The sequence below is a fragment of the Schistocerca americana genome, chromosome 2 (genome assembly GCF_021461395.2).
Source record: "Schistocerca americana isolate TAMUIC-IGC-003095 chromosome 2, iqSchAmer2.1, whole genome shotgun sequence".
Classification (NCBI taxonomy): Eukaryota; Metazoa; Arthropoda; class Insecta; order Orthoptera; family Acrididae; genus Schistocerca; species Schistocerca americana.
The window spans coordinates 7803711-7820971 of NC_060120.1; positions in this window are offsets into that span (position 1 = coordinate 7803711).

Below are 17261 nucleotides of genomic sequence, written 5' to 3' on the forward strand. Positions count from 1 at the left end.
ATTTCTCCATATGTAGGTGGGTGCCAACAGAATGTTTTCGCAATCGGAGGAGAAAACTTTTGTCGAAATTTAATGAAAAGATCCTGTCGCAACGAAAAACGCCTTTGTTTTAATGATTGCCACTCCAATTCACGTATCATGTCTGCGACACTATCTCCCCTATTTCGTGATAATACAAAACGAGCTGCCCTTCTTTGTACTTTTTCGATGTCCTCAGTCAGTCACACCTGATGCGGATCCCACACCGCACAGCAGTATTCCAGAATAGGCCGGAAAGACGTAGTGTAAGCAGTCCCTTTGGTGTACCTGTTGCACCTTCTAAATGTTCTGCCAATGAATCGCAGTCTTTGATTTGCTCTACCCACAATATTATCTATGTGATCGTTCCAATTTAGGTTTTTTGTAACTGTAATCCCTAAGTATTTAGTTGAATTTACAGCCCTCAGATTTGTGTGACTTATCGCGTAATCGAAATTTAGCTGTTTTCTTTTAGTACTCATGTGAACGACTTCACACTTTTCTTTATTCAGGGTCAATTGCCACTTTTCGCACCATACAGATGTCTTATCTAAATCATTTTGCAATTCATTTTGATCATCTGATGACTTTACAAGACGGTAAATGACAGCATCATCTGCAAACAATCTAAGACGGCTACTCAGATTGACTCCTATGTCGTTTATATAAATCAGGATCAATAGAGGGTCTAAAACACTTCCTTGGGGAACGCCGGATATTGTTTCTGTTTGACTCGATGACTTTTCATCTATTACCACGAACTGTGACTTTTCTGACAGGAAATCACGAATCCAGTCGCGCAACAGAGGCGATATTCCATAGGCACGCAGTTTGGTTAGAAGAAGCTTCTGAGGAATGGTGTCGAAAGCCTTCTGGAAATCTAAAAATATGGAATCAATTTGACATTCCCTGTCGATAGTACTCATTAATTCATGAGTATGAAGAGCTAGTTGTGTTTCACAGGAATGGAATTTTCTGAAACTGTGTTGACTATATGTCAATAAATCGTTTTCTTCGAGATACTTTATAATGTTTGAATACAGTATATGTTTTAAAACCCTACTGCAAATCGACGTTAGTGATATAGGCCTGTAATTCAGCGGATTACGCTTACTTCCCCTTTTGGGTATTGGTGTGAGTTGAGAAATTTTCTAGTCTTTAGGGACGTATCTTTCTGTGAGCGAGTGGTTGTATACAATTGCTAAATACGGAGTTATTTTATTAGCATACTCTGAGAGGAACCTGAATGGTATACAATCTGGACCGGAGGCCTTGCCTTTATTAAGTGATTTAAGCTGCTTCGTTACACCGAGGATATCTAATTCTGTGTTTCTCATCTTGGCAGTTGTTCTTGATTGGAATTCAGGAATATTTACTTCGTCTTCTTTGGTGAAGGAGTTTCGGAAAAACGTGTTTAATAACTCTGCTTTAGTGGCACTATCATCAGTGACTTCACCGTTGTTATCGCGCAGTGAAGGTATTGATTGTCTTGCCACTGGTGCGCTTCATGTATGACCAGAATCTCTTTGGGTTTTCTGCTAGATTTCTAGACAGAATTTCGTTGTGGAAATTATTAAAAGCATCTCGCACTGAAGTACGCGTCATATTTCGAAGTTCTGTAAAACTTTGTCAAAAAAAAATGAGAATATGTTCCAACTTATTTAAAAGGCTAGTCAAAGTAGAGTACCAGCTACCTCATTCTGCCTTCCTCAGCACGTTTAAAAATTTTCCCAAAAAAATTTGGCATGCGAAAATATTCATTATTTTTTTAACATGCAACTCACCTCTACTGCCCACAAGCTTCCCTAACTGTCACTCACATACTTCGACTAGTCCATCGCCATAAGTCCCTCATACCCATCCATTCTCAGTTGCCCTTTCGCACTCAACAGCCCAACCCGTTGTCTGTATCTCTTTGTCACTCTCTGTCATTGTCTCCTGTGTCATACTCACAGTCCCCCTCGTTTTTTCTTACTACTTCAGTTTCTTCTCACTGCCAGCCGTGGTGGCCGAGCGGTTCTAGGCGCTACAGTCTGAAACCGCGCGACCGCTACTGTCGCAGGTTCGAATCCTGCCTCGGGCATGGATGTGTGTGCTGTCCTTAGGTTAGTTAGGTTTAAGTAGTTCTAAGTTCTAGGGGACTGATGACCTCAGATGTTCAGTCCCATAGTGCTCAGAGCCATTTGAACAATTTTCTCTTCTCACTGTCACTTTATCTCTCTTTCTTACTTCTCTTGTCTCATCCCTTCCTTCCTAATGCTGCTTTCTCTTCTCACTGTCACTACATCTACCTTCTTCGTTGTCATTATCATTTACTATGTCTCTCATTATCACGTACTCTCATCCACTTCAGTTCCTCTTGCTCTTCAGTCCTCCTCCTCACCCAGTCCCTCCTCCTCCTTCCTTGGCACTGTCTCCTTCATCTTCTCCTAGCACTATTCTGTCACTATCGGCTATGTTCCACTGCCACTGAGTCCGTCTCTCTCACAGTGCCATTGTCTCCTTCGTTCTTTCTATAACACTATGTCCATTAAATTCCAATATTAATATTTTTTCATCTCTCTACCACTGCCACTGTCTTCCTATCTCTTAGCATTGAAAGCGCTAATATGTTCGCATGCCATTATTTTTCGGACAATTTTTAAAGGTCCTGAGAAAGACAGAGTGAGACAGCTGGTACCCCACTTTTCAGTCATAGTAATTTAAAAAAAGAGGAATATATTAGCATTTTTTGTGTTCCGATGGAACATCTTTTCCCTCAATCCCTTCTTTTCCCTCCAGCAGCAGAGAATGTAACTCATATGAAAATAAACGTGTTGGTCAGTAAAATTTAGATAGTTTACTTATGTGAAAGTTATATAACGTGAAACTAAATTTGCACCACAAACAGGATATTACGAGGTGAAAAAAAATTGCATGTGCTTGATTAGTACAACATGTGATTTTTAGATAGTAAGTGGGGCACTTTACAATCTATTTGTCCGTGTTACGTCACCTCTTAAACTACGTTTTCGCCTCACACGGGATTTTACATGCGTATCATACGTGTACAAGAAGGGTAACTTCAAAGCTCTGTATCCCGGAAATGGATTGAGGTATGAAGAAATTTTCTAGGTTGTTCGATATCGGGATCTTAGGAATGCATTGTAAAAATTTAAGCCACTTGCTGTCCATAGCCGCCTTGGAATTCTCGGCTAGGTTTCGGTGCGCTGGTGATCCGAAAATGTAGTAAAAAAACCTTTTTTTTATGAGTTTCTGAGAAACTGCCCATGAATTAATGGCACCTCCATACGTCCCATCAAGTCGACCGTAGACCACATCAAATGCAAAAAGAAGCAACGAATTTGCTCCATTTGCCTAATCAGGAGGAAGTGTGTAATAATCAAATTTTGACCCTGTACAGTTGTGTAATGACTCTAAGACGATACTTCTGTTGGATATACAATGATCCATAGCCCATGCACTATCCAGAACAGTTAACCCTACCTTTTCATCACCAATTGGAACCGAGGTATTGGTACCGGAAAATCACGTTTTGTGCACGGTGTCTTGTAACGTGTCATGTACCATGTTGTCGCATAGATGCCATTATGAATCTAATTTACCTTTTTTTTTTTTTTAATGGGCCTCCTTTCTTCCCTATAGCCCTACCTTTTCCTCTCCAAAAATGCCGCCATCCTCTAGTGTCGACGCAGCACGTAAAGCAAGGTGCAGTTAGTAGCAAGACTCATTGCCATAAACCGAAAATAAAAGCGGAGGCATACTCTGCTATGCCTCAGGGGCGACGACACACTACTCAGAAATACACCTCTCTCTGCAGGTGTGAAGCAAGTGATGAGTTTAGAAACTAAAAAGGAAGAAATAAATAAAGACAGAAATGAAGGCAAATTAAAAACAGGGACGGCAGCACACACAAATGAAAACGAAACTGGCGAGATAATCCCATCGCCCATAGAGTTAACGAAGTAAAAATCCTCTAAGATGGATTACGTGTTTTCTAATTTTCCAATAATTTTTTTTTCATACAAGGTTCACACAATTCCTATGTTACCAATTGCCATATTATCAGTATCATAGGTCTACTCTAGTGATGCCCAGAAGGCCAATGTCAGATCTTGGGTATAGGCAAGTCAAGGGTAGTTTGAGAATCCGAGTGACAAGGATCCAGGGGTAAACTCAGGCAATTCCTGGTTGAGGTGCCTTAGTCAACCCGGAACACCTTTTGATAACCATGAACCATTGCAACTTGCAGAAATCTTGCAAAGGTAATGGAATATTTCTGGTCAGATTCCGCCAGGCGATGCTGCCTCCACAGGTAGTCCATGAAAGAGACACCATCGGTGAGGGAAAGGTCATAGATCGTGAAAATGGTGTGGCCCAAGAGCCACACCATTGCGTTACGTCGCGTTCGGGGGTTGGTCTGAATATCAGGTGTAAGGAACCAGTCGATTGACACACTGTCTGGTGTCGTCCCACCGATCAGCGCTAATAGCACACGTGCAAGGTCCCACACTTCTGTGACGTGAGGGCATAAGAGACGATGCTCTCTGGTGTCTACGTCACCACATCGGCCGCAAGCAGCCGAGGGCCGTAGGCGGATGGCCGCCAGGCGATGATTAGTGGGTATTAGATTGTTTACGACACCATACCATAGCGCTGAAACTTCTGTGGGAAGGGCTGGGTTGTTGATATTAGCCCAAGCTTGGTGCCAGATGACCGACGGTCGTCTGTCCTCTAATTTATGTGGTGTGGGCTGGCCTCGAAGTGCCTGGTAAAGGCGCTTCGACGTGCGTGCCTTGTCAGTGGCCACTGTTCGTACGTAACTTTGATTGAGGTAATAGTCCTTGACAGTCGTCATCCGGAACGGAATATGTGTCAAGCATACTGGTGCACGCACCGATTGTGGGCGATTACGGTCGAAAAGAACCGCTGTTGTCCCACCTGGGTCAGTTTCACGCAAAGTGGCGATACGGTGAATCAGGAGGGCCGCACATTTGCGGGGAAAGTCAATGAGTCCAAGGCCACCATCGACCTTTGGCAGTGTACAAGTCTGTGCATCAACTTTGAACAGTGCATGCCGCCACAAGAGCCAATATACTGTTTGTGAGATGGTTCTGCCAGTTTGTTTCGGTAGCGTAAGGAGGATGTAACTATTAATCAGTGGTACACCTTTAGTATGTGTCAGTATTACACGTTCTACCGAAACATTAAGTAATTGTAACAAGTGATCAAGTACTTTCACCTGCGAGAAAGTTTCTAAAACGATTTGCTTCATTAGATGTGAGAGGGAAAACTTGTGTCTGTATATTGGTTTATAAAATAAATTCTCGTTACACTCTGAATGCGCAAGTGACTCATTTCAGTTTTGCTTCGCTTCTACCGTTTGTTTTCTGCCTACAAGTAAGTAGCGACTGCCTCGTGGCGTATGAGGACGGCGAGTAACACTACAATCTCCGTAGCTGTATCCATTACGGCTAGTCCTTCTCATGAGTATTATACAATACGTCAATAAAATTATTGATAAAGCTAAAGACTGATGGATTGCTGTAATACGGTGGCTTCTGGAAACCCAATGTATGCAGGAGAGTTTATGGTGGGATGTTCAGACGGGACGTGAGGAGCATCAAATGCTCAAAGACACCAGCTTCATTCTTATAACATCATACGCTGATCTGTTTTTAAGGGAAAGGTCCCTCATTAATTTATTATGAAACACAAGGACTTAGACGCTCTACGCTATATAGTGTCACAATTTGTATATTCTTTCTTTCACAGCACTATTTATATACAATACTTTTCAAACCGTAACAGTCTCACTCTGAATAATTTTAACATATTGTAAATAGGCTATGTAGTAGCTACCGTTAGTTATTTTAATTGAACGTACGATAGTCTTGCCCCACTTTTCACTACTTTTAACACCAATAATTAATTTCTTCAGAGGTTTCTAACCATTTAGCTGGCTGTGTGTGGAGTGCACACGAGGGTGTTTTAGACTGAGCTAATTTCGATCCCGTCCAGATAACGACATCTGTAGAAGACCCAGAAGTATGTATAAGATCCAGAAAGAATTAATACAGGCGAGAGTATTAAATTCCTAGTAGTTTTCTACCGAAGCAGTCGCAAAAAGGTGCCAGAGTTTGAAGCGCTCCTGAAAATCAGTGAAGATCACATAATACTAAGTAGAGAAAGCTGGTTGAAACTTGAATTTGACAGAACGATCATTTTTCGTGAAAATGTAGGAGTTTAGAGAAATAATAGACTAATGGGAAAAGGAAGTGGTGTATTTGTCTACCAAAAAAGAAACTGAAGCTGCATGCGAGATTGTTTGCGCAAGACTTAGTATCAGGGGTGGGCATAAAATGCTAACTTGATCTTTCTATCGACCAGCAGAATCACCTTCTGATGTAACCGAAAACGTCAGAGGAAACCTCAGTTCGCTTGTAAATAAGTTCCCCAGTCGTACTGTAATCATCAGTAGAGACTTCAATCATCCAACACTCAAACTTTAATCAAGCATCAATCGATTCGGAAAATTGCAGCTTTGCTAGTGGTGCGCGCTATAAGACATCCCCTGAAACATAACAAAATGCCTTCTCTGAAAACTACCTAGGACAGATAGTTCTGAACACCACTCATGATGGGAATGTGCTAGATCTAATGGCTACAAAAAGAGCTGACCTCTGTCTGAGGGTGACCACATCGAAACTGGTATCAGTGACCATGACACAATGTGGCAGCAATGATTACCAAAGTACAAAGTACAATTAAACAAAGTAGAAATATATATATGTCTAGTACTCTAGGTAAAAAAGCAATAGAGTCTTATTTCAAAGAGGCACTTGAAACTTTCAGCAAAGGGCAGGATCACACAGAGGAAATATGGCTCAAGTGTAAAGGAATAGTTGATCGTACTCTGGGTTGATATGCATCCACTTGAACAGTTCGTAATGGGGGATACCCTTCTTCATATGAAGTCGCTGTTAAGAAACTTCAGATTATTATCAAATGATCTTTCACAAAACCCAAAGAAACTGTTGTCCTATGAAAAGGCTGATAGTGCCACAGTGTTTAGTTTTCAGTCACTCGCAAATGAGACAGGAACTGAAATGCAGAGTAACATAAAAAAGCTTATGGGCTTAACTCCGGTTTTAAACGTTCCTTTTGTTGTGGCGTAACAAGCTAGCTACGCCACATTGAGAAGGGAGCCGAAAGGCACGCGTACACACACGCCGACTGGCGTCAAGTCTGGAACAGGATAACTATTGAATGGTAGCAAGAAAAGTACGTAGCTGCTTTATACTTAACTTTTAATCTTTGTTGGTTTACAACGTTCTTCTTGAGACATTTATACGATAACTCTCAAAGTAGGTAAGGCTAATGGCGCCTTGCTAGGTCGTAGCAGAAGGCTATTCTAACTGTCTCTCGGCAAATGAGAGGAAGGCTTCGTCCGTATTGTCGCTAGCAATGTCGTCGTACAACTGGGGCGAGTGCTATCCCGTATCTCGAGACCTGCCTTGTGGTGGCGCTCGGTCTGCGATCACACAGTGGCGACACGCGGGTCCGACGTGTACAACATGGACCGCGGCCGATTTAAGCTACCACCTAGCAAGTGTGGTGTCTGGCGGTGACACCACACCTTTACTAAGGAAAACCCGGGAAAATTGCTCCAATTTAATTCTTGTACTACTAAGAAGATTAGTGAAGTAAGTGTTAGGGTCAGTGGTGTTGAGAAACAACTGAAATCCTTAAAACTGAACAAAGCTCCAGGGCCCAATGGAATCTCTATCAGATTCTATACTGCATTTGCGGCTCTATTAGCCCCTATTGTAACTACGGCCCATCGTAAATAGCTAGAACAGAAAACCGTGCCCAGCAGTTGGGAGAAAGCACGGTGACACCCGTTTACAAGAAATGTAGTAGAAATGATTCGTAAAACGTAGTGAGGTGTTTCGAAAAGAGTGGCCTCCTCCATGTCAACCACAAAGTATTCCGAAAACATCGATCATGCAAAACCCAAATCGCACTTTTTTCACATGACACACTGAAAGCTTTGGATCAAGGCAGTCAGGTAGATGAAGAATTTCTTGATTTCCGGAAAGCGCTTGAATCAATACCACATCTACACTGCCTGTCAAAAGTACGATAATACAGTACATGAAGCGAAATTTGTGACTGGATTGAGGACTTTTTGGTAGATAGGGCGCAGCATGTTATCTTGGATGGAGAGCCATCGCCAGGTGTAGAAGTAACTTCGTGTGTGCCCCAGGTAAGTATGTTGGGACCCTTGCTGTTCATGTTGTATATTAATGACCTTGCCGACAGTATTAAGAGTAACGACAAGCTTTTCGCATGTGACACAGTTATCTGCAGTGAAATACTGTCTGAAGTGGTTCAAAGATATGCAGCTTGCTTTAAATGGCTCTGAGCACTATGGGACTTAACGGCTGTGGCCATCAGTCCCCTAGAACTTAGAACTACTTAAACCTAACTAACCTAAGGACAAAACACACATCCATGCCCGAGGCAGGATTCGAACCTGCGACCGTAGCGGTCGCGCGGTCCCAGACTGTAGCGCCTAGAACCGCTCTTGCTTTAAATGTTCATAAATGCAGAATTGTACACTTCACAAAACGAGAAAGCGTAATATCCGGTGACTACAATATCAGTGAGTCACAGCTGGAATCGCCCACTCCTACGAGTACCTGAGTGTAACACTTAAGGGAAGCGAAATAGAGTTATCACATAGGCTCAGTCAGTGTCAAACTTCGGTTTATTGATAGAACGCTTTGTGCAACCTGTCTACAAAGGAAGTTGTAAAGAAATCACTCGTATGAAACAATCTGAAATATTGCTGAAGTTAGTGGAACCCGTAACAAATAAGGGCTAACAGTGGATATTGAACGTGTACAGAGAAGGGCAGCAGAAATGGTCATAGGTATGTTTGGTCCATGGGAGAGTGGCACAGAATTGCTGAAGAAATTAAACTGAAGATAGACGTTAACTATCGCGAGAAGGTCTACTCACGAAGTTTCAAGGGCCGGGTTCAAATGATGATTCTAGGAATATACTGCAACCCCATAGTCACTGCTCGCGTAAGGATCGTGTGGACGAGGGTAGATTAATTGCAGCAGACAAAGAGGCATTTAAACAATCATTCTTTTCGTCCTCAATACGTGAACGGAACAGGAAGAAATCCTAATAACTGGTACATAGGGATGTAGCCTCTGCCATGTACTTCACAGTGCCTTGCATAGTATAGATGTAGATTACCGTCCTTTACTACAGCTTTTCTGCCCTTCGTACAACCCGCAGCAAGCCGAATCAACGAATGCCATTCCTCTTCCCTACACTCTGTATTGCAGCTGTCTCCATTCTCTCTTCGTCTGGTTTTACGTTGTTTTAATTTCTTTGTGCATAGTATTCAAACAACAGAACATATGAATCTAGGGTAATTCATATTTAAATTGAAATGCATTATGTTACAAAGATGGCGGTGGTTATAATTAAACTAACGGTGCTCCGACTGCTGCAGTGCAAGCTGTATACATCGCAAGACACTGAAACATAGTAGGTATGTTCCTTCATCGTTGCGCTTGCGCAGTACGCTGAAAAATATTAGTTCCACTTACTGGCAGCAGGCGACAATACGGCTCTGTAAGCTGTCAGAATGTCAGGTGTTTCCTATTTTGACCTCAGAATGCATTTTGTCGCTTGGCGACGTGTGTTGAGTTCTTTTGCGAAATGACTGTTGGTGTGAAGGCTTAATAAGGTAGACGAATACCGTACGAAACACAATGGCTGTTGAGAAGAAGAAAGATTACACTGCTAGTAAATTTGTTTCATCAGAACGACAACAACATCACCTCTGTATCGTGGGAAATCGCTGACCTAAATAGCTGCAGAGACGCCCTATGTCAATAAAGAGGCTAAAGATATTATCTAGAAATTACAAGAAGCAAGGGAGTTAGGTGGTGCAGCAGGGAGAGGGAAGCTGCTCAGTTCCGTGGCAAATGTTGATGAGGTTACTGTAGCTGTAGCCGATAGTGCAACATACAACTAAAATTCTGCAGCCAGTGTTCGAGCTGTGTCACAGGAATTGTCTCTCCTTTGGTCTGCAGTTCAAAAGATTCTGCGGCGCATTTTGATCATATCCCTACGTAATTCAGAATGTGTAACAAATGAAGCCTGAAGATTGGCTAAAACGCCCGTGGCTTTGTCATTCATTCTTTGGCATGCAAGGAAATGGATGACATGTGGCCAGAGAAAATTCTTTGGACGGACAAGGCACATTTTACTCTGTACGGTGCCGTGAATGCACAGAGCTGTCGCACGGGAGAAAAACTTCGATACCTACCATATCAGATCGGACGTACGGTATTCATCTTCCGTGACTCGGAAGATTTCATCCAGCCTGCTACACATATCCAGGTAGAGTGTATCTTGTGCAACACTTACTTAAAACGGAATACGTGGAGTCGCTGGATACTCCAGTGTTCTACACTTGTAGGTAGACGATTTAGAAGTTCAAAAATGGACGGTGAAGCTATTAAGGAAGCAGAAATTTTATGTTCTGAGTTCTTTTACACAGACGCTCAATAACGCACGCACGCACGCACGCACACACACACACACACACACACACACACACACACACACACACACACACCGTATACACATACATGCCCTGAACCCTCGCCTTTAAAATTGATCTGAAAACAGATGATCCTGACGTGAGTATTTTGAGTTAAGGACCTTACAGTCGATTTCAAGCTACGCAGTATTAAAAGAGCAATGGGCATATGCACAGGTTTGTGAACTGCTTGAAAACAATTTTCTGCTTACTGCATCGACAGTGGTGGCGATGCAATAAAAAAAAATAAACAAATCAAAATCAACTAAGATGCACGCACAGTGGAGTTTACCACGGTTTATAGTTCATGATTTTTCTAAGAAGCAGCATTAGTTGTGAGGTAACGGGCGATTTGCGCTGCCCTGGAAATATTCTAAGTTCAGAGTTGGCGGCCATCGTTAGCAAGCGCGTGATGCCACACATCGGCCGGACCACGTGGTCCATCCAGCCGCGTGGCTGGCAATTCCATGGTGACGCTGTGTCAATGAAAGACACTAGTATGCGTAGAGTGCCAAAGATGGCGGACTCTGTGAAACCTTAATGGCAGACATTTCACAGTTCGTATAGAAATTAATAGTAACCAGATGAATCATGATGCCTAAAAAGGATACATGTACAGGGCTATTACAAATGATTGAAGCGATTTCATAAATTCACTGTAGCTCCATTCATTGACATATGGTCACGACACACTACAGATACGTAGAAAAACTCATAAAGTTTTGTTCGGCTGAAGCCGCACTTGAGGTTTGTGCCGCCAGAGCGCTCGAGAGCGCAGTGAGACAAAATGGCGACAGGAGCCGAGAAAGCGTATGTCGTGCTTGAAATGCACTCATATCAGTCAGTCATAACAGTGCAACGACACTTCAGGACGAAGTTCAACAAATATCCACCAACTGCTAACTCCTTTCGGCGATGGTATGCGCAGTTTAAAGCTTCTGGATGCCTCTGTAAGGGGAAATCAACGGGTCGGCCTGCAGTGAGCGAAGAAACGGTTGAGCGCATGCGGGCAAGTTTCACGTGTAGCCGCGGAAGTCGACGAATAAAGCAAGCAGGGAGCTAAACGTACCACAGCCGACTGTTTGGAAAATCTTACGGAAAAGGCTAAAGCAGAAGCCTTACCGTTTACAATTGCTACAAGCCCTGACACCCGATGACAAAGTCGAACGCTTTGAATTTTCGGCGCGGTTGCAACAGCTCATGGAAGAGGATGCGTTCAGTGCGAAACTTGTTTTCAGTGATGAAGCAACAGTTTTTCTTAATGGTGAAGTGAACAGACACAATGTGCGAATCTGGGCGCTTAGAGAATCCTCACGCATTCGTGCAGCAAATTCGCAATTCACCAAAAGTTAACGTGTTTTGTGCAATCTCACGGTTTAAAGTTTACGGCCCCTGTTTCTTCTGCGAAAAAAACGTTACAGGACACGTGTATCTGGACATGCTGGAAAATTGGCTCGTCCCACAACTGGAGACCGACAGCACCGACTTCATCTTTCAACAGGATGGTGCTCCATCATGATGTTCGGCATTTCTTAAACAGGAGATTGGAAAACCAATGGATCGGTCGTGGTGGAGATCATGATCAGCAATTCATGTCATGGCCTCCACGCTCTCCCGACTTAACCCCATGCGATTTGTTTCTGTGGGGTTATGTGAAAGATTCAGTGTTTAAACCTCCTCTACCAAGAAACGTGCCAGAACTGCGAGCTCGCATCAACGATGCTTTCGAACTCATTGATGGCGACATGCTGCGCCGAGTGTGGGAGGAACTTGAATATCGGCTTGATGTCTGCCGAATCACTAAAGGAGCACATATCGAACATTTGTGAATGCCTAAAAAAACTTTTTGAGTTTTTGTATGTGTGTGCAAAGCAGTGTGAAAATATCTCAAATAATAAAGTTATTATAGAGCTGTGAAATCGCTTCAATCATTTGTAATAACCCTGTACATTACCATTATTTGCACGACGATTACGATGGTGTAATCAGATTTCCAATATCTTCATTAGTTTAAAGTTTATTATCTGACTATAAATTATACAAGTAACACCCAGCAACGAATTTCCAAAATATAAACGCTTCATCCGATTTTGTCGGTCGCCGGGTCTTTAGAAAGCTATTAGTGTAAACCTAAATTGGTATGAATTACATGCATGTAACTTAAATAGTACATGAGTTATTGGAGGTCAAATTGGCCGATTACTATCGATCACGTCACGCCATAAGTACTCCACAAATGGTTCAAATGGCTCTGAGCACTATGGGACCTAACATCTGTGGTCATCAGTCCCCTAGAACTTAGAACTACTTAAACCTAACTAACCTAAGGACATCACACAACACCCAGTCATCACGAGGCAGAGAAGTACTCCACAGTTATACGAAAAACACTGTAGCAGCATGCTTATAAATACATTTGTTCATCTATGTCTTTGTTTATATCCGATATTTACTATTCGTGAAGAAATTTGTTATATACACTCCTGGAAATTGAAATAAGAACACCGTGAATTCATTGTCCCAGGAAGGGGAAACTTTATTGACACATTCCTGGGGTCAGATACATCACATGATCACACTGACAGAACCACAGGCACATAGACACAGGCAACAGAGCATGCACAGCACAATGTCGGCACTAGTACAGTGTATATCCACCTTTCGCAGCAATGCAGGCAGCTATTCTCCCATGGAGACGATCGTAGAGATGCTGGATGTAGTCCTGTGGAACGGCTTGCCATGCCATTTCCACCTGGCGCCTCAGTTGGACCAGCGTTCGTGCTGGACGTGCAGACCGCGTGAGACGACGCTTCATCCAGTCCCAAACATGCTCAATGGGGGACAGATTCGGAGATCTTCCTGGCAGGGTAGTTGACTTACACCTTCTAGAGCACGTTGGGTGGCACAGGATACATGCGGACGTGCATTGTCCTGTTGGAACAGCAAGTTCCCTTGCCGGTCTAGGAATGGTAGAACGATGGGTTCGATGACGGTTGGGATGTACCGTGCACTATTCAGTGTCCAATCGACGATCACCAGTGGTGTACGGCCAGTGTAGGAGATCGCTCCCCACACCATGATGCCGGGTGTTGGCCCTGTGTGCCTCGGTCGTATGCAGTCCTGATTGTGGCGCTCACCTGCACGGCGCCAAACACGCATACGACCATCATTGGCACCAAGGCAGAAGCGACTCTCATCGCTGAAGACGACACGTCTCCATTCGTCCCTCCATTCACGCCTGTCGCGACACCACTGGAGGCGGGCTGCACGATGTTGGGGCGTGAGCGGAAGACGGCCTAACGGTGTGCGGGACCGTAGCCCAGCTTCGTGGAGACGGTTGCGAATGGTCCTCGCCGATACCCCAGGAGCAACAGTGTCCCTAATTTGCTGGGAAGTGGCGGTGCGGTCCCCTACGGCACTGCGTAGGATCCTACGGTCCTGGCGTGCATCCGTGCGTCGCTGCGGTCCGGTCGCAGGTCGACGGGCATGTGCACCTTCCGCCGACCACTGGCGACAACATCGATGCACTGTGGAGACCTCACGCCCCACGTGTTGAGCAATTCGGCGGTACGTCCACCCGGCCTCCCGCATGCCCACTATACGCCCTCGCTCAAAGTCCGTCAACTGCACATACGGTTCGCGTCCACGCTGTCGCGGCATGCTACCAGTGTTAAAGACTGCGATGGAGCTCCGTATGCCACGGCAAACTGGCTGACACTGACGGCGGCGGTGCACAAATGCTGCGCAGCTAGCGCCATTCGACGGCCAACACCGCGGTTCCTGGTGTGTCCGCTGTGCCGTGCGTGTGATCATTGCTTGTACAGCCCTCTCGCAGTGTCCGGAGCAAGTATGGTGGGTCTGACACACCGGTGTCAATGTTTTCTTTTTTCCATTTCCAGGAGTGTATTTACTGTGTTTTAGAAAGCACAGATACATTAGGCTACTGGCCTACCTAGTTGTTCTATTCCTTTGATATATGTTTACTTAATTTGTTAGAGCGTGTTTATGGTCCAGCCGTAGGAATATTTATTTAATTTCAAGTTATTTAAATGTAAAGCCAGTATTGCGTATGTGCTTAAATATGTTTGCGAGTGTACGTTCGCTTGGAGACACGGAGGGAGCGCTCTGGCCAATCACAGCGCTCGTTAATGGTGAGATTGTATGGCAGTGGGGAAGGAGGATCGTTTCGAGAGAGGACACGGGGGCAGTTCTGTAGGGTACGGCAGAGGACACGGGAGTGGGTGCTGGACGCGGACAGTTCAGCGCGACGGTCGCACAGTCGCCGGAAAGACTTGGACAGTGGAGCAGTTTGCGCGTGGTCACGGAGTATAGAAATATTTCGGAGTGCCGACCTGTGCTCTTGTGTGATTTCCAAGACTTTTGCAGTGAAGACGTAGTGTGCGTTTAGAAGTGAATATCTCGCGAGCAAAGCTGTTGTTCAGAACTAATTACGTGCAGTAGGAATCTATTGTTTCCCTGTTATTCTACTTATATTTTATTTAATTGCTGGACCATCGACACCAATAAGTGTTTTGCAGAAATATACGGCACTCTCAAAAGTACTTCTGCTATCGTACTCGTTATTTAATGTCGTTAAGATAGTATCTGTAGATTTTATTTAATTACACTCTTTCATTTATAAATGTCTACATTACGTTCAAAATTCGCAATTGCCGAGTAATAGAAACCTTCGACCATTCGATTCATGTGGGTATTCTTATCGTGTACTGTAGACTCAGCAGTATTTGGCCTGTAATGCGGCAACTACATATCCCAGTCCCTGGACAACGAAACCAGCTAAAACTTTTAATATTGCAACTCGGAGTCTGAGGGTGCGTAATTATTGTTTGAAACATCGCATAGTCGTCACTGAAAATTACAAACATTATTTTTATGTACGCTGCAATGCGAAGTACAGGGTGATTATAATTAAACTTTCAAAACGCTGTAGAAATAACATCAATGGTCAGAATGACGTCAAATTGCTGCGGAATATTATCAGAGAAAGGGGAAAAAGTATGGCAGCAGAAAAAAATAGCGTGAAAAGTGATCAATAGATGGCGCTGTATGTGTCAGAATATGTAAATGAAAACATCTGTCATGCGCACGACCCATTGAAGTTGGTATAAACACGCCGGGTACACGGCTTTTTCCAGCGGAGCCGAGGCACCACAAGGTGAGCCAGGACGAAGGAAATACACAAGCTGACTGGAGAAGAAAACGTCACTGAGAAGATAAAAGACCAGGCAACTCGTCTTTTTCACGAATTAGACGAATATTGGAGAAATGTCCGCCAAATTGAAAATGTAGGCCACACCCTACCACATCGGCACGAATACAAGGTGCCTCAAGCCTTTATTGCACCCCCACAGGACCTTCAAAGATGATGCAAAATCTTCAGTTATTCGGTATTTTGCCTGTAAGAAGTTACTGTCAATCACTCGTATGACTACCTAACCAACAGCTTCAAAGGACTCAAGGACCCACAGAGAGCCCAAGTCCCTATGCAAGCGAATACACAATAAAAAACGGCTTTCCTCCTTTAGCGTCTGTGACGTTCGCCATGACTGTCTCAATGCAGGATCGCACTCTGCTTGTAAAGATGTATTGCAAGAACGATGACTGTGCACACGTCGCCCTGCAGAAGTGCCGGACACTGGAGGTTTTGGAGAAAATGATTCGGAAATTCGAAAAGACGGTCTTTTGGTGTGCAATCTGGTAGAGGGAGGAAACCAGTTGATTCGACGTCAGTAGAAGCAGTGGCCACAGCATTGCAGGAGGAGACGAGTGGTGGCGTGCAAACGTGTAGTGCATGGAGAATTGGACGTACCCGTGAGCACGGCGCGCAAAATCCTACGAAGCATCCTTCTTTGTATCCATTTAAAATTACCCACGTGCACGAGTTGCTTCCTGTTGACCTGCCAGCAAGAGAGAGAGGCCTTTGCTTTAGAATTTATTGCTCTCATGGGAGTGGACAATGATTGGCCGTGGAAGATTTTGCGGACAGACGAAACCCACTTCCATGTGACAGGATACGTCAATATACAGAATTGTCGAATATGGGCAACGAACAATCCACACGCATATCAACCAGAACCACTTCATCCTGAAAATGTCACCGTGCGGCGCGGGTTTACGGCATCATTTATCATAGAGTCATCTTTTTTCGAAGAGACAGGTGCTTCCGGTCCTGTTACCTGTACCGTCACGGGTAAGCGCGGGGTACAAAGTAGACTAGCCTCCAAGTGGTGTACCCCGGGCAACGTAACTAAGTTACGGGTAAATAGTCTACAGATATAGGCTGCTGGACCTCTGGTGGTTGCAAATTACCTTAGGATATCCCAGCTGTTAGAGGATACATAGTAATGAAGCAAAACAGTTCTGCCAAGAACTACCTGACAAAAGACTTAGGGAATACCCTCCGGCTCTTACTGCTAAAAATAGAGGGAACAAGCAGAGCAAAAAGTGAGTATCTCACTCAAATATTGATTGAAAACAAGGTGGACGTTTTCCTACTACAGGAAATCCACTGCTCAAACGAAACCCAACTTCATTCCAGGTGTAAGCTCCCTGGCTACACGTTATCTGCTGCGACATACCATGCAAGTTA